Below are 22575 nucleotides of genomic sequence, written 5' to 3' on the forward strand. Positions count from 1 at the left end.
GCCGTTTCAACATAGGTGAACACATGTTGAAAGCCTCAACAGTGAATCACTGTTGAATATGATATATTGCAACATTGAAACAACGCAGTAAAATCCAACATGGTTAAAGCCTCAACTACAAATTACCGTTGAATAAATGTTGATATTGCAACATTGCTTCAACATTTTACCTTTATTAGCCTATGCAACTTGCAGTAGGCCTATCACACACAGATATGATAAACACCTCCATCAAGAACCAGTCAACTTATATGTTTTTTTTTACATTATTTTATTTTGTTTTATGTTTTACAACATAAATGATCTATCCAAACTCAGGTGTATGTGGTGCATGTATACCGATGGCATCATTCATCAACAGCAGGGAGTGTCTTCCGAAAGCCACCACCACCCACCCTCTCCAGTGCATAATTCAAATATCTGCCCATGGTGTCCATTATTCGGGTCAGGGTGGTTCGCTGAAGACAGCATCTAAAGAGGAAACAACAAACCATTATTGTCAAAAACTGGTGAAAAAGCCTGTGGACATTCTCTGGGATTTGAATCAGGGATATTCCGATCACTGAACTTCCAAATAACGTCCATCAGTCACACTGTGTGAAGTAAGCGGCGCCAGAGAATGTCTAATAAGGGCTCTGGCAGCACCCTAATTAGCAAGTTCATAGCTAGCTAATGTTACGCGGTTTCTAAACTAAAACATTTTTTGTCACATACAGCAAACATCACCTCATCATCCGCTAGTTGCCTGTCCCCTCAATACCATGTAAAAAAAAACGTGGTCTCTGTGGACAGCCCAGGCTCCAAAAACGGCCTGGTCTAGTCTGGACCATGAAACATAACAAATTGTTCTAGCCAGGGGAGGGAGGGGCGAGCTAGCTCTCGGTTTTGTTTGAACATCAACAGAAGTGACGTTACCCAACATCTCTTGGAGCACCTGCAATGCAAACTACTCAGCTTGTGTGACAAATAAAAGCAAACCTACACTGGCAGCCTCGAAGTCAGGTGCAATAGTTAGAAGTAAAGCAGATGCGTATACACAACCATTATAAAGTTTGGGGTACACTTAGAAATGTCCGGTGCATTTCTTTTATTAAAGAGGACCTTTTTTAAAGGCCGTGTTGCAGGGTTCATTTTCCAACGAATTTGCACAATTTGCTTATTGGTAATAAACATTTAAACTGTTATCCATTGTATTTGATGTTGTTGGGTATCACAAAACGGAATATAATACGAAAAAGCAGGTACTATTTCACAGCGGTTTGAAGTGATTCTCCTTTCCCCCACAATGCATTGCATTATGTCACCTTGGGGAGGCTACAGACCAAAGCCCACCTTGAGACCCTTGAGAGTAAGGAAAGAGGAGTAAAGAGACGAGTAAGGGAGTGTTCAGCAGTAAATAGCGCAGATTATTGATAAATAGATATAGATAGCCTAGATAGATATATAGACGGGTAGATAGATAGCTAGATAGATCATGTCATCTGCTGGTCGCGGGGTGAGCTCGACCAGCGGCCAAAACGCACTCGCTTCCCCAGTTACAGCAGCTCTCCACCGCAGTTTCCATCGGGACGGCACAGCCCACACAAGCACCTGCCAAACTGCGACTTGCCCTTATTATCCCCCTCTTTGGTAAGCCATACCCTGAAGATGTCAATGACAATCAATCATGAGGAGTAGTTATCGAAAATATTCATGCTGAAGACGCGACCAGCCTAATCGGCGGCGGTTTGCAACAACAGGGGTGGCTCACAGGTGGGACTGGAAGGTTAGCCCATAGCACTAGCTAGCTATCATGATGCTTTATATTCTGATCTTCTGACTAAGTTTACCCAGTAGCCTACTTATCTGAACTAACGACATGATCACCATCACTAGATATAAAGAAAATGTTGACTTCTACTCAGTGCTGTTCACTGACAGTAACAAAAAAAGGGTCATAACAATATATAAGCATAATGCATTGAACTGAATAGGCGCATTATGTAGCCTCATAACGAGACCTCTCAAATTCAGAAAATTGCTTAATTAAACTAGAAGACATTGTTATCTTTGTTAGACCATAGGGTAGTTGTCATATAAATGCTGTAACAAAATTTGAAGTGTAAATATACAAACTTTATGTTGAACGTGTAACCGCGACCGTTTCCCATAGGAATGAATGTAAAACATACCCTCCAAAACGAGACCTCCCCAAATTCAGAAAAAAAATACTTAATTGATATCAGGCAACGTTATTACCATTGGTCGATCATAGGGTAGCTGTGATATAAATGCTGTGATGAAATTTGAAGTGTAAATATACAAACTTTATGTTGAAAGTGTAACCGCTATGTCCATTGGAATGCATTGAAATGACTGAAGCGCAGATCATGTAGCCCCCAACGTGACGTCATCACCGAATTGCGTAAAAAACCCCCGCTAATGCTAAAAACAACAAAAACTGGCATTTAACACCATTTGGAGACATTTTTAAAAATGATATACATATATCGAGTGCTTTATGTACCCATTAATCAACAGTGGTGGTTAACCTGCAACACGGGCTTTAAAGTGACCCAACACGTCTAAGCAGCAGTATGTCTGTGTGATATCATACCTAATTGCAACATTGCCTGCAGCAGCTCTTGCCTTCTTGCTTACACCACCTTTCCTCCCCCATCTGACTTGCAATAGCAGCTTCTGGCTCCAGGCTGGGACTGCTGGATAGCACCTAAAAAATAAAACAGCAATTGCCATACATTTTGTTATTGTTGATAAAGGTCAAAATCATAGCATCAAAAAAATAAGTAAGGTAAGTCAATCAGGTGTACCAACAAAAATTATAATTACCTTCTGAAGGCACCCTTGCCACCATCGCCGTCTATGTTAAGTCAGTTTACTTGTGAGGGCTCTGCCAGTAAAATATGAGTAAAAGATAAGATTAAACAAAATGATGCATCCTGTACAAAAAATTTAATTGCTGTACAATTACAGAAATATTGATTATGATCAGTTTGGCAGATATTCACAACACTACTAACATTACCACCAACACAATGGTAAAGTGGCTAAATTGCAAAATTCAAGACTATTTTAAGTAGCTGCAATAATCCTGATTAGTTTCTGTATTAATGCATTACATAGCACATATGTCAAGCAAATTAGAGCATGCACAATAACATAACCCATAGCCCTATCCATGGAACAAAAAAAATGCATTCAAAACACAAACACTTACACCACGTTGAAGGCAGCAGCTATGGCTATCAGACATCATCAAGTAGCAGGTAGTGCCATCCAGACGGACTGACATTGCCCTGGATAGTTGATGGAGCCCACTACACAGTCATAACAACAGACAGACACATGAAAAGAGGGGATAAACTAAACACAGTTACAGACACAAATACATGCTTACACATTATAATGCTATATGCAATTCTACGTGTGTTTGTGTGTGTGTCTACCTGGTGAGTGAACTCTCTTGCGGGCTTGGAACTTCTTCAGTATGGAAGTGGCACACATTTGGAATATTCCAGAATGCACTCAGAGTTCTCAGGGCAGCAGTCCTCACAACACACCGACTGCAAACAGAGGGAACACATGGAGACTAAGATCAATAAGTTCCAAAACACACAGAACATGAAAAGACCATCACTGAACCACTACTTCACTCACATGCATCTTAAATAAACACATGCCTCAGTGCAAGTCAGGTACATCAAACAAGGGCCAAATAAGGGCTAAGAAATGAAAAACATGTAGCCTAACACTACCCTTCACAAAATAAAGATCCCTTTACTTGTTGGCATGCCCACCCATCATACTTGCCCCCATTCACATCTATTATATGACAGGTCTGTTAATGAACATGGCTATACTAAACTGCAGTTCCTTAGTTCCTTAAATCAGTGGGTATAGATATGGTTATGGTTATGGATTTAGCAGACGCCTTTGTCCAAAGCGACATATAAATACAAAACAACATAATAATATTTAAAAATGAACAGGGAACAGATTAAAATCTAGGTCAAATATAGTAAGGAGAATAGTTGTAGTACACAATAATATCAATTCAATCAATAGCCTAATAAAAAAGCAATGTAAGAAAGGGGAAAGGCAATAATAAAACAATAATGTCAATTCAATCAATAATATAAAAACAATAACATGCTAAGACTACATTAAGGAGAATATCAATAATAAACAATAATGTCAAATTAATTAACAGCCCAATTAAAATAAAACAACATTATATAAACCATAACACATAAGCGCTTAAACAACTAAGTATATGTTGAATAGGAATGTCTTTAGACCCCTCTTAAACGACCCAAAACTACCACAGGAACGGAGACCACTGGGCAGTTCATTCCACCAACATGGAACCACTGAAGAAAAGAGTCTGGAATTAGACCCAGTTTTTATGACTGGTCGACACAACATACGCTCACCAGAAGACCGCAGTGGGCGGTTGGGGATGTAAGGCTTGATTATTGAATTAAAATAACTAGGAGCAGATCTAGTTAGTGTCCTATAGGCCAAAGTGAGAGATTTAAATTTAATTCTGGCTACAAGATATAACTTATATATGACTTTATTCATTTGTTTTACAGGTCATCTTTCCAGTTAACACGTTATAGCAACACTACATGTATATTATGCATGTTGAAGTTCGCAAGGTAACCGTTATTACTGCTGCTTAACGTTAACAACCTTCATATGTCTGTAACATTAGCCTGCATGGTAACAGCCACTTTAATGGTAGCTAAGTTAGCTTTATAACTTACTTGCGCCTGATATTTCATTTAAACTAAAACTCTACATTCATAGCGACATCACAGACAGATACAGTAGAACTAGATATGGTATATGATATAAACTACCATTCCAGATATTCCACACAATAATGAAGTTAGTAGCTGGGAAAGTTAGCTCGCTAGCTAATTGCTAGCTAATTCCTAACATGACTAACAGCTTTGGTTAACATTCCATTATGAAAACAATATATTTCAAATAAATTCCCGTTTTCAATTGGCATACAAAAGTACTGTAATTCTTACCTTGGATATGATAACGGCAGAGTTTCTACAGCTTACACATGCAGTCAGATGCATGACAGAACAGTGACGGTTGAAGTCACTGGTGGGCTGGAGTTCAAAATAGTCAGTCAGGGGTGGGGGATGGGAGTTGCTGTGTGTGCGCATGCGCTTATCAAGAGGCGATAAGCATCCGTTAAAAACAATCGTTGCATTTTAGACTGTTACATTGAAATGGCTACCAAACTAATTAGAAGTGTCAAAACAATAATAACATTAGCCTAGTCTAGTGGGCTGTTATTACTAGCCTACTATTATGATTATTAACATGATTGTTCCCATGAACATTTTCTTTCCTTTTCCTTTTCTTGATATCAAATCAATTTGGTTTAATATCCATGCTGATTTCGTTGATTTCTTATTTTACAACCATTTGTCAACATTTTACAACTATTTAGCATTAAAACAGTGTTTCAACATTGTTTCAACATTGACACAACAACTGACATTATTTTACCTATAATTCAACATTGATTTTCTTGACCTTTTTACAACCATTTAACATTGAACGTTGTTTCAATGTTTGTCTACATACCCTTTTACAACCATTTAGCATTAAACATTGTTTCAACATTGTTTCAACATTGACGCAACAACTGACATTATTTCACTTATATTTCAACATTGAAGGTCGGTCGTGTGCCGGCTGGGAAAAGAAACGAAGTTCCTGTAGCTTCTGTTAGACCCAAACAATAGTTTTCTCTAACAGCGATTTTCTACGCGAAATTCATCCAGAGCGGCCTGCAGGCCAGCGCTCACTCTCACAGATTACAATCGTAGCCTCCCTCCGGCCTCCTTCGTTCATTCATAAAACGACGACGTAATTTGCCCACGTGACCATTCACATTTTACAAACACGCACATTCGGCAAACCACTGACTAATGACATAAGCCACAAACAATGCAAAAATTAAAAGATAAACTAAAAATAAAAAATATGTTTTTTAACATTCAAACGACCCCAATCTACATTTAGTTAGAGGGAAACATTTCTCATTTGCATTAATGCACACTTCACCATACATAATAATGCAAAGTATACATTTTACATCAGAACAATCCCTTTCTATTTATGGACACCCATTTGTGTAACTGGTAGTGTTACATAATCCCCCCCCCCACCCAGCCGGAGGCATATTGGGCCTAGGACCAAAGTAGGGTTTGAGATTAGTAACATTCACAGTGTCTACATTATTAGATTGGTCTTCCCATCTAACCTTGTAGTTAACCCTTAGAACCCTAAGCTGTTTTTAGGGCATTTTCACTACCTTTATTCATAAGGATTTATTCTGGTCATTGTAAGTGCCACACACACATATTATATATTGTTTTTTTCAGCAGAGTCTAGGCTATCCAGATCATTTCATGTATTAGTACTAGCATTGATTTAATTTTGATTTTTAAAGAATTTAAATATAAAAATCATATTATAAAAATTCTTATATTTTGACCCGTATCTCACCACAGCAAGCTCATAGCTCTACATGCATTTCATGTGTGTGTAGGGCAGACTGTCCTGAAACGGGCAATATAATTGCCATGTTGGAGGGATAGTCTGGGGCTGAGCAATTTACAGAAATATGTGATGTGTGATTTACGGAAATAAATACCATTTTTTATTTAGCAATGAAAAATGACCATTCTGCGCTCCATATCTGTGACACGAACTGATCTGACCTGACTTGACCCAAGTTTGCCTGTTAGCATGTGTGACTATCGTGTATGCACACATGATGATTCTCAACTTTTTACTGCATTGCCATGAACAAAGTAAAGGCAAAAAAGGTGTTTCTTTGTTGAACAAATTGGGATGCAATGTGAGCCTTGAATTGGATGCCATGCAAGAATTTGCTAGGATCTCAAAACCGGATTATGAACATGTTTTGCCATAGAGAAACACACAATAGCGTTGGATTATAAACATGCTTTGCCACAAAAACAGACAAAAACGTGGGGTAAGTCCAGCTATATGAAGTTATTATTTTGCTGTCACTTCGTCTGTTTTATAACCCATAAGGATGTATCAAATGATAGCTCTGTGTCTCCTCTTTCATCTAACATACGTGGCATATATATCCGATCACGGGTCTGCGAGTAATTACTCCGAGAGTAAAGGATGTGCAGCGTTGGTTTGTGTACATGACGTTGATATTTTGCAGTCACTTCGTCTGTTTTTACAAGCCAGAAAGTATCCATGGTACCAATGGATAGCCCTGTTTCTCCTCTTTCATCTGATATGCTTGCCATATCTGTGCGATCACGGGTTCGCGAGTAATTCAAACGAGAGTATTGGGTGCGCAGGTGAACGCAGAGAAGTATAGACTGTAAATATGATGCAATTTGATTTAATTTCATGATTTTTTTACATTTTCATACTTGATCTTACAGACAAGTGCGTAGTCTTTTTGGAAAGCCCCACTTCTTCTCTGTCATGCAATAAAGGTTTTATCTCGTTGCGATGAACAGTCGCGGAGCAATGTAACAGAGAAGAAAGGGTGTGTTTTTTGACGCACTTTGACCTGACCAACGGGGCGCTAGCTTGGCTGAGAATTTGTCTATGGCGCTAGACTGCGGGTGTGCCCTGACCCAGACCAAGTCTCCCACTAGGAACTGTGCAGACCTCCTGTGGGCATTGTAATACTTGGCTTGTCTTTGCCTAGCCACTCCCATTCTGTGTCTAACTTCTTGGCTCAGTTGAGCTTGTCTCTCCAGTGTTGTATACTGAGGCTGCTGAGGTGATGGTGCGATATGGATCAAGCGCTCAAGAGGTCCCTTAAGGTTTCTTCCCAAGGCTAGTTCCGCTGGTGTCCTTCCTGTTGACTCCTGCTTGGCAGTGTTGATGGCATAACGGAATTCCGACAGCCATTTTTCCCAGGTATTGTGGTGGTCAGCTACATAAGATGCGATCATTGTCTTCAAGACTCTGTTCACTCTCTCCGTCAAATTAGTCTGGGGATGGTAACTCGTGGTCAGTTTTTGAGTGACGCCCCATGTCTTACAAAGACTTTGCAAGAGCTGGCTGGTAAATTGGGGCCCACGATCAGAATATCTGGGAACACCCCATCTTGTAAAGATCTCGTCTTTGAGTATCTTGCAAAGCCTGGGAGTTTTGCTGTCCCGCAAGGGAAACAGCTCCACCCATTTGGTGTAGTAATCAACAACCACAAAGAGGAATAGATGACCAGCCTTATTGCGAGGGAATGGGTCCATTAGGTCCACCCCTAACATTTCCCCTGCACCCTCTACCATAGTCTGCTGGATCAAACCAGCAGGCTTTTTATTGTCTGGTTTATACTTCTGGCATATTTCACAGCACTTGACATATTGCCACACATCATGCCAGATAGTAGGCCACCAGGCAACTTCAAGCAACCTCAATAACGTCTTCAGTCTACCCAAATGTGCCCCCAATGGATTGTCATGGCTGTACTGCAGAAATGACATCACCAAACTCTTGGGCACCACCAGCTGGTATTTCATGCCATCATTCTTGGTTGGAACACATCTGTAAAGGACATCTTGCAGCACTTCAAAGCCAATCCGGTTAGAGTGGTCATCATGTGGATCCATCTCAGCCATCAACTTTTGGAATTCCTCATCGCTCCTCTGGGCGCGTGCGATTTCTTCCAGAGATGATGGTAAGCCGGGATTAAAGCTGGAGTGGCATACTAAAGCTAAGACGGTTTCAGGTGTTACAGACCGGGACAAAGCATCTGGAACACAGTTAAGACAGCCTTTCCTGTATTGAACTTTAAAAGTAAATTGCTGTAGACGTAAAGTCCACCGTGTCAGTCTGGAGGAAGTCTTCGGGCTGTTAAAAGCCCACGTAAGAGCAGCATGGTCAGTGAACAGATCGAACTGAACTCCCTCTAGGAAGTGCCGCCACTTTTCAACGGCCCATACGACCGCCAGACACTCCTTCTCAGATACGGAGTAATTTAGCTCTGCACCTCTCAATGCTCTTGAAGCATACCCAATTACCTTCTCTCCTTCTTCTGTTTGCTGTACCAGGACAGCCCGCAACCCAACAGCACTAGCATCAGTCTGGACCTGAAATGGCAAAGACAGATCGGGCTGTGCCAGCACTGGTGCCGGTAGTAGGGCTGTCTTGAGCTGATCGACACTGTCCTGACAGTCCTTCGTCCAGCACCAGTCAACCCCTTTCTTCTTCAAACGGTTGAGCGGGGTCGCCAAGTCAGCAAATCGGGGAATGAACTTATGATACCACCCCACCATGCCCAAGCCCACTTCACGTCATGTGGTGTGGGGTAGTCCGAGATGGCACTGGTTTTATCGGGATCAACTGCCACACGTTCACCCGTCACAATGTGCCCAAGAAACTTCAACTGTTGTTTGAAAAAGTGACATTTCTTGAGGTTGAGTGACAAATTGGCTTTGTGTAACTTGGAAAAGACTAAGGCAATATCTTTAAGGTGTTGGGCGGTATCAGACGAATAGATAATTATATTGTCTATGTACACAAAGCATACCCCAACAAGCTCCCCCAACACCTTTTCCATCAACCGCTGGAAGGTGGCGCTAGCGTTTTTAAGCCCAAATGGCATTACATTGAAGTTAAATAAGCCAAAAGGTGTGGCCACGGTGGTCTTAGCTTTAGTTTTTTCATCCATTGCCACCTGCCAATAACCGGACCTTAGGTCAAGGCTGCTGAAGATTGAGGCACCATGTATTGACTCCAAGATATTATGTAAAATCGGCATGGGATAAGCATCCAGCAAAGTTTTACCATTGACCGGCCTGTAGTCAACACAACACCGATAGCTGCCATCAGGTTTCTTAACCAACACCACAGGAGAAGCCCATGGAGATGAAGAGGGTTTGATGATTCCCTCAGCCAGCATAGAGTCAAACTGCTCTTTAATTATCTGCTTTTTAAAAGGAGATGTGTGATAAGCCTTGCACCTAATTGGCACCTCATCGGTGGTCTCAATTGAATGAGTGAAGACAGTGGTCCTCCCTAGTTTATCTGAACACACCGTTGGCCATTCTTTGAAGAAGGGATGTACCACACTGGGATGGTCTTTCCACACATCAGGTAACTCTAAACCAGGTTCCAGGAGAGGGCAAGGACCTTCTACTGCCATGTACAAAGTCACAGAGCTTCCGCACCACTCTCGCCCCTCTGGCATCTGCTTCAGGAAGGGAAAGTAGGTGACACCATGTTTTTGTTTGACCCCATACGTCATATCTCCCATCTTTATTTGGGTTGCTGTCTTGGCCAGAAAATCTAACCCAAGAATCACTGGAAAAGCTAAGTCACTTTTTTTCATCACATAAGTATCCATAGTCCAGAACGTGTCATGCCAGTCATACAAAAGCTTGGTTTTTCCCAAAGCATTGTGGATCTTTCCATCAGCTAATATGAAATTCTGCTGGCTACAGGGTTGTAGGTTCTCATTCTCTCTTGCCACTTCAGCCCAAACAGCCTGTTGCATTAAAGTGTAGGTACACCCTGTGTCCAACACTGCTTTTACTGGCACACCTCTAATCTTCACCAGAACTACCAGCAAGGGGCATGTCTCAGGAACTGGAACCTCGGGCTGAATAATGTTAATGTCAGCCAATGTCTTTGGGGCTCGACGAGTGGATGAGGATTGTTGGGACGTTTGAGGCTGGGCTTTCTCAGGTGTCCGCACTTTAGACCAGTAGTCCTTTTTTGAGGCCCAGTCACGTTCCACCATGGAACCCACCTTCACTACCTGTTCCACTGTGTGTACTGACCCCCTCAGATTACTAGCTAATGAAGGATGGCAGTTAAGTATCCTCCGCACAAGTTTACTTTCTGACATCTCCGGTTTCCACTTCAGGCACAGAGCGCGATAGTCATAGGCAAAGTCCCTTATATTCTGCCCTGGAGCCTGCACCATTAACCGAGCCCTCTCCTCCACCTCTGTCAAGTAATCTGAGGACAGAAAACCTGATAGAAAAGCAGTTTTAAACTCACACCAGTTATGAATCTTGTTTTTTTCAGCGCTCCACCAGCTTCGAGCAGAACCCACCAGCACCGTTGAAAACATAGCAATAAGCTCTGCATCTGATATAGGTTGTAGGCTGAGGTATGTCTCACACTGTTCTACAAATGCAAGGACATCTGGAGATTCTCGTGTCTGTCCAAACTTGGGAAATTCCATCCTAATGGGCGGCTTCACGATCACAGTAGGAGGGGTAGGCGCAGACAAGCCTGAATCTATGCCTTTACCTTTGGGTGTGGAAATTGTCCATAGCTGCTGTGATGCTTCGGTGGCTGCAATCTTAACCTCCTTTCTCCATTTCTCATCTCTACGTAAAAGGCAGTTAACTACCCCTCTCTCCAGCTCATCAAAAGATTTATTAAAGAAAGTCTCTAATTGTTGAAATTTACGGTCAACATATTCTCTTAAACTTTCCTCTCTGTTAATTGCACTCTCGAGTGAATTATTGAACTCTGCCTCCATATTATGAACCTTCTGTCTGATTGATTCAATTTCATGTTGCATTGTTTCAACATTTTCAAACATACTAACAACAGCAGGTGATTGTACATTGCTTTCCCCATCACCATCATCCACATCATCAGGATTTACATCATGATCACCTTCATCAAGATATAATGAACTCAATAAGGATGACACCTCAGGTACTGGCTCTCTAAATGTAACAAAAGTCCCTGGAGCTCGCCTCATGCTCTCTAAATCTAACCCACTGGGCTCTTGCTCCTCTCCCATGTTGTATTAGAACAGATTAATCCAAAATCAACTCAAAAAGTTTGTCTGAAACTATTCCCCGTACGGGCCACCATCTATAACAAATCAACCCTTATGTTCATAAAACAAAATCTGTGTTATACTCGAAAACGGGTTCTTTGCAAATAGAATAATTTCTTTACTTCTTTAAGTTAAACAGAATAATCTCCTTGAAGGGACGTCTATATAGATCTCTAATTATGGTACCCACGTTTAATGCACAATCAAATGAACACAGAAATAGTTGATTTATCACGTGTTGTATTGTAACAATTGCACCACATCACATTTCCCCCGTATTGCATTTCATATATGACACAACCGCACAATAAACATCACAACATTTCCCCCGTATTGGATTCCATATATGACACAATCGCACAATAAACCTCCCACAATATTTCCCCCCTATACAATGTGGAAGTGTCCCCGTCGTGAACAGTTCGCTTAATTGCTCTGCTTCAGTGCTCAATCCAAACAATCCACAGTTCCGCTCAGCACGCACCAAATAATAATCCAAAAACAAAAACTCCGCGACTCAATCGGCACAACTGCGCTCCTCCAAGCAATAATAGATCCACCGTTCTTTCGGCTTTTTCCCAGTTTCCACTTCCAAAGAAATCACAGGCCTCGCACAAACAAATAAAGGACACAGTCAGCTGGCTCACCGATACCGAAGTTACTCCAGGACGTGAAAGTAATCCAAAAAAAAACGTTGCGTGTATCACGATAGTCCATATAATCCAAAAGAAACGAACTTCCTGTAGCTTCTGTTAGACCCAAACAATAGTTTTCTCTAACAGCGATTTTCTACACGAAAAAATCCATCCAGAGCGGCCTGCAGGCCAGTGCTCACTCTCACGGATTACAATAGTAGCCTCCCTCCGGCCTCCTTCGTTCATTCATAAAACGACGACGTCATTTGCCCACGTGACCATTCACATTTTACAAACACGCACATTCGGCAAATCATTGACTAATGACAAAAGCCACAAACAATGCAAAAATTAAAAGATAAACTAAAAATAAAAAATATGTTTTTTAACATTCAAACGACCCCAATCTACATTTAGTTAGAGGGAAACATTTCTCATTTGCATTAATGCACACTTCACCATACATAATAATGCAAAGTATACATTTTACAACAGAACAATCCCTTTCTATTTATGGACACCCATTTGTGTAACTGGTAGTGTTACAATGCTAACTATGCTAACTAACATGCTAACAATGTTAACATGTTAAATATGGTAACCATGTTACGTAGCTAACCTAGCTAATCATTTTTAGCAGTTATGCTAACTATGCTAACTAGCATGTTAACATGCTAACAATGCTAACCATGTTACTTAGCTAACCTAGCTAATCATTTTTAGCAGTTATGCTAACTATGCTAACCATGTTACTTAGCTAACCTAGCTAATCATTTTTAGCAGTTATGATAACTATGCTAACTAACATGCTAACATGCTAACTATGCTAACCATGTTACTTAGCTAACTTAGCTAATCATTTTTAGCAGTTTTGCTAAAAATGCTAACAATGTTAGCGATGCTAACATGCTAACTATGTTAACCATGCTAACTAGCTACAGTGGGTAGGAGTCATGGTTGATGACAAGTAACAGTTACAATGGCTGAACAGTTAAAAAGTTCAGTAGTTTAAAGAGTTAAATTGTTTAACAGTGAAATATTGTAGTGAGGACTTTTATTTTGAAACAGTTTTTGGCAGAGGAAGCAGTTGAACAGGGTGTGTAGTCTTAATAAGCCTATTTCACAGTGTCCAGGGGCCTATACTACGAAGCGGGGTTTCTGGCTTATCTGGGTAACTTCGAGAGTAACTTGATCACGTGTGGCGTAACTTCCCGATTAACCCGTACTACGAAAGGTATGCTGCCATGGCAATTTACGCTGCATCTCAAACCTGCTCCGAGCAGGTTATGTTCTTGGTTAACCCGAGGTTTCCGTTAACCACACCCTTTATAACAGGGGTCTCAAACTCCCGGCCCGCGTCCGGCCCAATTCCGGCCCGCGACATATGTCAAAATAATAATGTAGCCTAATCCGGCCCTTGGGGGTATTTTTAATTGCGACAAACAACGATACTGATTAAAATAGACGATAAGTACGGTGACATCTCATTTGTACTATCATCCACTATTTGCTAGACATCCAGAGCTTGATTCAAACCCAAAATCGCTGAACAAAGTTTTCAGGAAATACTTGTATTACACGACAAACTCGAAGACGTGCATTTATGACGCGGAAGCACGCAGGCCATAGTTTTGCACAAATTGAAGCAGAAATAGGCCTACTCCAAATGTTGAAAAACGTCTTAGGTAGGCTATGTTATTCACCTATTATGATTCTGAAGGAGAATATCCTTTTGGAGATTATGATCGATCGTCTATTGACAGTGAAAGTCACGGTGAGTCTGTGAATGGAGGTGCGTCTTTGCAGGTGCTACCATGCTTATTTCGACCCTCTGCCCAACATAGCTTGGAGGTTGCAGTGGTAATCGTGATAAGTGTCCGTAATGGACATGGTACAGACAGCAGGGCTAGTAGAAATAGGGCTCTGAAGAAGTCACCCGCGATAGGAACTGATTTGACCAGGATACTTTATTGTAGGCCTTGTGGTTATAGGCTAGTAATAGTTTACTATTGTTGGATACATCTTAGGTGTTTTCCTGTTATGTGGGTAATATGACAAAAAAGGAAGTAAACCTGCTCAAATGTGTTCATCCAGTATTTACTGAAAGGTGCATCATTTGAGGTGCTTGCCATCCAGTGGCAAATTAGATGGGTAAATTTACCCCCTTCATAAACTTTTGTTTACTCAAAGATTTTTACATTTACAGTAGGACTTTATCTCTGACCACTTTCAAGCCATGGCCTTTTGAAATTTTGATATAAAAATCCAATGGTGTTGCTTTCTTAACCCTGACACCTAGTTTGCCAGGTTTAAAAAAGTTATAAGAGGAAAATATTTTTATTTGGTGTGAAACACACACATAGGCCTACCTGTTTCTATGCTTTTTTGTTTGTTTTTATAATTTGTATTAATATTTATTTTATCATTATTTTATTTATAACCTAAGGTTGCTAGCACAGGTGTCCAAAAATAGATAAAAAGACTTGCACTTTCTGTGTGTAGTTTTGTGTTTGAAAATACAGTATTGTATTTGTATATGAAAAAACATTGCATTTTAGGAAATAGCCGTTCTTTTTTGTATCATTCTTTAACACTGACATGGCCCTCCAATCAGATGACATTGGCAGAAGTGGCCCTCAGCTCATTTGAGTTTGAGACCCCTGCTTTATAAGTACCACCCCTCCACTAACAATTTCTCCTGAGACATGTCGGCGTACCTGGATGATCTATACGACATTGGAGCGCAAATCGTGAGGGACTCTCTTCGTAGGGCGAGGGGTTTTAGAGACCGCCAGAAAATATATATAGCCTACCCGGACGATATTCTCTATGAAGATATAGATTGTCAGCCGAGGGAATTCGTTATCTTTGTCAGATGATCTAGGAAGACGTCTCATAGCAATGCCCATACGTGGACATTCATGTATTCAATCGGTGATGCAAGAATACTGTATGTCCTAAAATAAATCGGACATAGGCCTACAGTATGCTGAACATCTGAGCAAGAATAGCCTAAAATAAATCGGACATAGCCTACAGTAGGCCTAATAAATAAAAATCACCATGTTAACAAACTTGTTGAATTGAATGTCATATTACTGTACCCTGTACATAAAGGCTACACATTTCCACAGCACCAGAATCCGACCGAATGCCTCCCTCAACCCCCTCCATAATCGGCCTTCCACTATTATTTGCGATGGCCAACTCCTCTGCTACTGTAAAACACTCTGGTGCCTTTCCTCCTACAGTAGTGTTCGAAGACACCTGTTTCTTGTTAGCTGTAAAACAGAGGCCAAGTGAAGGCTATAAGCTAGGCCTACATGTTTTCATAATTAAGAAATATTAATGCAAGCTATAACTATATAAACCTACTATTCTGAATAATGTTTTTGTGTTTCATTTTCACCTGCTGCCATGTGCGTTTGGCAATGGTGTTGCATCTAAAATGTTCACAGGATTAGGCACACACTAAATCAGTCAATGGGGCTACTTAAACATTCAATTATCCTTATTACTGTAATCTATATGCCCACTTCTAAATTGTGTTGCATCTGTAGGCATTTCTATGAACTCAAAATAGGCAATTTAATTATTTCAACTCATTAAATACATTCCGCAAGCTATTAATCCTCCGTATTTGAAGAACATGTGGAAATAAAACTTTACTTTTAGGCATTTAGGCTACCCGATCTGCAATACGTTGCCAACAGCCTTGCCTTGCTTTGTTCACTGCCGACGTATTTGATTTTTGTCGTAGAGTGGGTTTCAATTCCTCATAACTTGTCATAACAATTTTGCATTCCTCATCCGTAAAATTAGGTGAACACGTCATCACTGAAAGTGGTGATTTGCGCTGCAACCCGCCCCTTTTATGTGAACGCGCACAAACTCCAATGAGGTTAACCCCAGCTCAACAAATCAACTTCATAATCAGCGTCGTAGTACCGATTAACACCACTTAAGATAACCAGGTTTTGTCAACCCCGGTTTAACAAAGTAACCCTGGGTTACATCTGGGTAGGTTAAGCTCCCTTCGTAGTACAGGCCCCAGGTGTCCGGCCTCGTTGATGTTAATGATGCCTTAATTGGCAGGGTAAAACGTCTTCCTGCTTTTGTCTTTCCTGTGGACTTTTCTTTTGCTGTCTATAGGACTGTGCTGTTCCACAGGAAGTTGATTTACACAGCGGCCCCATCTTGTGAAATGGGCTAATTGAGCCAGTTTGTATGCTTAAAGCCTGAGACTGGCAGTTGATCCAGGTGGCCGGAACACCTGGCCTAGGATTCTAATTGCTGAAGGGCTCTATTGTGATGTCATCAGCCAATGTTAAGTCTATGGGGAAATTTTGAGTAGTTTTTAATTAATAGTTTAAAAAGTATAAAAGTTACAAAGTTGAAAAATACAAAGCCCACATGTCCTAAGTAAGACCTACGTAACATAGTTTGAATGAAGTTCCTACGTTAAACGGTTGAAGCTGCATTAAATGCGGTAGAAGAAGAAGAAGAATCAGAAGAAGCAGAAGAAGAACTAGAAATGCAATTCCAAGGAATTACCAGTGCATGAAAATGCTAAAGTTGTGATGTAAAATATCATGTATAGTAAAAACAGATAATACAGAGATGGTTACTACGGTGATGCTAGGATAGACATGGTGGTTGCATAGCTTAATAAAAGTTGATAGTTTAAAAGTAGACTGTTTAAAAGCTGAATGTAGATAGTTTAAAAGTTGTTGATAGACAGAAGATAGTTTAAAAATTGTTGATAGACAGCTAGTTTAATAGATAGTTTAATGATAGTTTAAAAGTAGACCGTTTAAAAGTTGAAGGTAAATAGTTTAAAAGTTGTTGACAGACTGGAAGTTTAATGAATGTTGATATTTATACTTAGCAAATGTTATATAGCAGTGCTAGCAATGCTAACATGCTAACCATTTAACTTAGCTAACGTTTTCTAGCAGTTTAATGAATGTTGATATTCAAATAGTTTAATGGCTGTGTATAGGTAGATATTTGACGATAACTGAAAGTTGGAATGGCTCTAATGTTTGCTAGCAGTTATGCTAAGATTTTTAACTATGCTAACAATGCTACTTAGCTAATGTTTTATAGCAGTGCTAGCAATGCTAACATGCTAACCATGTAACTTAGCTAACTTAGCTAACTTTTTCTAGCAGTTTTGCTAAACATGCTAACTATGTTAGCAATGTTAACTATGTTAACCATGCTACTTAGCTAACTTAACTAACGTTTTCTAGTAGTTTTGTTAAACATGCTAACTATGTTAGCAATGTTAACATGCTAACTATGTTAACCATATGACTTAGCTAACCTAACTTATCATTTTTAGTAGTTATGCTAACTATGCTAACTAGCATGCTAACTATGCTAACCATGTGACTTAGCTAACCTAGCTAATCATTTTTAGTTGTTATGCTAACTATGCTAACTAACATGTTAACATGCTAACGATGCTAACCATGTGACTTAGCTAACCTAGCTAATCATTTTTAGTAGTTTTGCTAAAAATACTAACAATATTAGCGATGCTAACATGCTAACCATGCTAACTAGCTACAGTGGGTAGGAGTCATAGTTGATGACAAGTGTTGACATAGTTGATGACAAGTTAAAAGTTGCTGATAGACAGCTAGTTTAATAGATAGTTTAATAATAGTTTAAAAGTAGACTGTTTAAAAGTTGAATCTATATAGTTTAAAAGTTTAAAAGTTGAATGTAGATAGTTTAAAAGTTGTTGATAGACAGCTAGATAGATAGATAGATAGATAGTTTAATGATAGTTTAAAAGTAGACCGTTTAAAAGTTGAATGTAGAAAGTTCAGTAGTTTAATGGGTTACATTGTTTAACAGTGGATTATTGTAGTGAGGACTTTTATTTTGAAACAGTTTTGGGCAGAGGAAACAGTTGAATAGGATGTGTAGTCTTAATTGACCCAGATTGTATGCTTAAAGCCTGAGGCTGCAGGTGGCCTGAACACCTGCCATAGGATTCTAATTGCTTAATGGCTGTATTATGATGCCATAATCGGCAATGTTAAGATTTTTAAAAAGTTTTTCTTTAATAGTTTAAAAAGTATAAAAGTTGAAAAGTTGAAAAGACATAGCAGCTTGGTCCGTTTGAAGACCTACGTTACAAAGTTTGAACAAAGTTTCTAAGTTAAACTGTTCAAGAGAAATTGCGTACGGAAAAAGTGGTAAGCGGAATAATAAGAAGAAGTTGTTGATGTTGCCTTGGAAGAACAGTACGCTGGCCTATTGCATGCCTAGGCAGTTTGAAAGACAATTCTCTGCCCGCCCCTTGGATTAATCAAGGTGAATGGGTCGATTCCAGACTATTCATTTCAATGATATAGGATGGCCGGCCAGGCTAATGGGTGGTAGCTTCTGTGTAGTGAATCTGAATTTATTGCTTAGCTCACTACACATATCAAGTAGCTTGCCCATCACTGTAAATAAATAAATAAATAACCTCAAATGTGCTCATGATTTCACGTTGCCATGGCACAACTACATTATTATACATTATTTCATCAGGAAGCTTCTCCAACACACATCCCCAACATACTTACAGCACACTGCCCCCCCACCCCCCCACCCCAATACACAGCACTTTGTCTCATGAGGAAGCTTCTCCAACACACATATTGCACACTATCCCATCTCCCCTGTCATCCCCCAACACACACACCAAGACCTCTGGCAGTTGGGTTAGCCCCTTGAGCTGTGGATCTGCCCAAGGTTTCTTCCTTGGTAAGGGAGTTTTTCCTTGCCCCTGTTGCTCTTGGGTGCTCCTTGTTGGTGCTCCCCCCCCCCAATCCCAATCCTCCCCCACCTATGCAGCCCTTGCCACTTAATCTACTAAACCCCTCTTCTACTGCACTTTTTACCCCCCCCCCCCCCCCCATTAATGCACAAATAGGCTGACACCCAGTGTTGGTCAAGTTACTTGGAAAAAGTAATTAGTTACTGATTACTGATTACTTATCCAAGAAAGTAATCTAGTTACTTTACTGATTACTTATTTTCAAAAGTAATTACTTTACTATTTACTTTACTTAGTTACTTTACAAAAACACACTAGCTATACTCAACCTGAATACGCTTTTTTAAAACTTGGTTTTATTAGTTTCAATCTTAACTTTTTGGTGTGTATACTCCTTCATTCGAATAGATGTAAATAAAATACAGCAATAAAATATTAAAACCAAAGTCTCTATTAACATTTACATCTTTTAACAGTTGCAGTGCAGAGAGGAGTAATGCATTTACCAAAACAGAAAATTATGTTGCATGCCACATTTAGGCTGTTCTAATGTCAAGAAGAGTATGTGTTTGAACTGTGTGTGTGCAGTGCCGCTGCTGGCTATTTTGGTGCCCAAAGCAGAACTGTTAGTTTAAAATATTTCTTAAGAAATACTACTAATTTGATGCAGTTTAACTCATTTATAAATGGTGCACTGTCACTTTAAGAGCATCTATACAACTCTCATAATGATCAGCTCCATTCAAATATAAGCCTATGGCTAGTCCACAAACTCCACATTTGGCACTATATTAGCAATAGTCATGATATTAAGTTGGTATAAACAGCTAGCTAGACATTTTCTGTTTGCAATTAAAAGTGATAGCCTATATGAGCCTGGTAACACCTATCTGAGTGGAATGTGTTTCAATCGGCATAGGCTACTGTGCTTCATGTAAATGCTTAGTTTAAGGCAGTGGTTCTCAAACTTTTTCTTTCATTCCCCACTTTGATCAAGGGGGCAGGGGGCCTTTTCAAGCCCCACCTGTCCCTCATTGCTCTAAGAAAGTGGTAGGTCAAGCTTAAAATTGTCAAATGTATTGAAATAATGACAAGTTCTAAATATATCCTCTTCAGCAGAGTTAAAATCAGCTGGTGCTGCAGATATAATAATAAATAAATACATAATGTGCCATTGTAAATTAAACACACATATTTCTGTTTTCCAGCAACATATTAGGAAGCATAAGCCAATATTTTACAGCATTACAATATATTCAATGAAATACCAACATGCTGCATTAAATGGATCCATAATCCAGTCATACTGAGCACTGCTGGTTGGGAAATATTTTTGAAATAAACTTTGCAGGGATGTGATGTAGGCCTACTGTTTAATACATGGGATCACAAGAGTGGCTCCCGAAGCAGACGTTTCATGTTTCTTCCCATGAAGAGTGTACAGCGTTAATGTTTTTTTCGTAATGTCTGAACTGCAATGAATTAAATGCTCCATGTTCGCGCTCTCTCCCGCACTCCATGTCTTGCACACGTGTGTCTGTTGTTTACATCTATATCACGCAGCTATAGCCTACATCATTGTCACGAGTTAGTCTCACAACCAATATTAATGTTATAACAATATAATATAATATACATAGTATTGTGGAGAGGGTGGATAATTGCAAGGAGGTTAGGTAACTGACATATGGTGGGTGGGAGAAAAAACACTCACAACATTATATGAATTCCTCCAAACACCTTGACTAGGTAACATGATGACTGCCATCATACCACAGTTATTCCATCATAGTAATACAACATCTGACAATGTTGTCATACCTGGTGATAATGCAAACAATTCAAGTAAATCAACGTTTTTTCTTGGAATGCCCATTAAGACATCTGCTGTACCAACATCAGAATAAGCAACACAACGTGGAAGAAAGAATTAAAACTAAATAATTATATCTATTAGGAGGATAGAGTTGAACCCTTTGTGGAAGCTGTGATTTCCAAACACAACAATTGAACTCACTTCAATTTTTCTCTTGGAATTCACTTAAAATTAGCTGACTAACTGCTTGAAGTGTATTTGAAGGAAATACAGTTGGGGAATGGATTTGCAGTAAAGTATCAAAGTACAGAGTGTGTTAATACTGCCAGATAACAGTGTATTGTTTGCAACTACACAGATTTATTATTGTAAAAAAATATTTGGACAGAAAAGGAAACAGAAATTGGATCAAAATATGAACTGTTTGATAAAATTGTTTGATGTTTTCCCTTTTTGTACACATTTAAGATCCTTTGATAGATAGTGCCATCTTGTGGAGCTGTGCCATAAAACAAAACTGTAATGGCCTGTGTTCACCAATAATAATACAAAAACAGTTCACCATTAAAATAACCAAATTTTGCCTCTTTCCAAAACCAATTATACACCTGATCGCATGTGAAATTGAAGACAACTCCTTTGACAAGTAATTTTCTCAAATAACACCCTAACACTGAATTTACAGGCTTATTAACATTTTGTATCTTTCATAAAGAACAACTGTATATCTATTGACTGTTACAAGCTGGCACACAAGCATTATTTCATGTCAGCTCCACCAATTTTCAGTTCCTGCCAACAATTCTGATTTTTTTGTGAGCAATGATAGACGATTTCACTGTTTTATGATTTACTGGAGTAACTGGGGCAAGGTTTTGTATTATTTGGATAGCATCATTTAGCATTTCAAATAACATTATGCTCCTTTGTCACACATCACTAAGTTCTTTATTACTGCAGTTGATCTTTTTTACAGTTTTGTAAACTATACATTTTCAATCACTATGGGCCCACAGTTTTCTCAGTTTTATTCCACTGGAACAGCCTCCATTGTGTTCCATTATTGTTGTTGCGTCTATTTTTTTTTTCATGCACCCTTGGAGCGTATAAGAAGGAGAGCTGCATCTTGTTTACTTTTTTCCCACGTCTAGAATTGGTTTTGTTTCATTTTTTAGCTTTTAGAAGGTGATATCTCTCTTCTCAGCATGTCACAGTCACAACAGAATTTGAGTTATGTTGCTCTGCAAGAGCAGGAGAGAGAGACTTTCTACACTCACAGGGCTGGCAGCACTGTGAGGATCATGTTCTTTGATTTCTCAAGTGCTTCAACAACATACAGCCTATGCTACTACAGTACGTGAGAAGCTGCAAAGGATGCAAGTCCTGGTCCACAACTTCATGGATTATTGATTACCTGATTGACAGACCACAGGTTGTGCGACTGAAAGGGTGTGTGTCTTGGACAAGGGACTGTACTGTTTGTGCTGTCTCCTTTTCTCTT

General features: G+C 39.6%; 1 long non-coding RNA gene across 1 annotated transcript; it reads right to left on the minus strand.

Annotated features, from left to right (window-relative positions):
• Positions 1-423: 423 nt before the first annotated feature.
• Positions 424-3822, minus strand: LOC143118543 (uncharacterized). Its single transcript, XR_012986189.1, has 5 exons — positions 3447-3822; positions 3218-3317; positions 2830-2890; positions 2597-2710; positions 424-471 (listed from the first exon to the last, which is right to left on the minus strand). It is a non-coding gene; the product is annotated as an uncharacterized LOC143118543 (long non-coding RNA).
• Positions 3823-22575: the final 18753 nt, after the last annotated feature.

This window comes from Alosa pseudoharengus, unplaced genomic scaffold (assembly GCF_046254945.1).
Source record: "Alosa pseudoharengus isolate Yale_2024_CS ecotype anadromous, Long Island Sound unplaced genomic scaffold, YU_APseudo_1.1 YU_APseudo_1.1_scf_12, whole genome shotgun sequence".
Lineage (NCBI taxonomy): Eukaryota > Metazoa > Chordata > Actinopteri > Clupeiformes > Clupeidae > Alosa > Alosa pseudoharengus.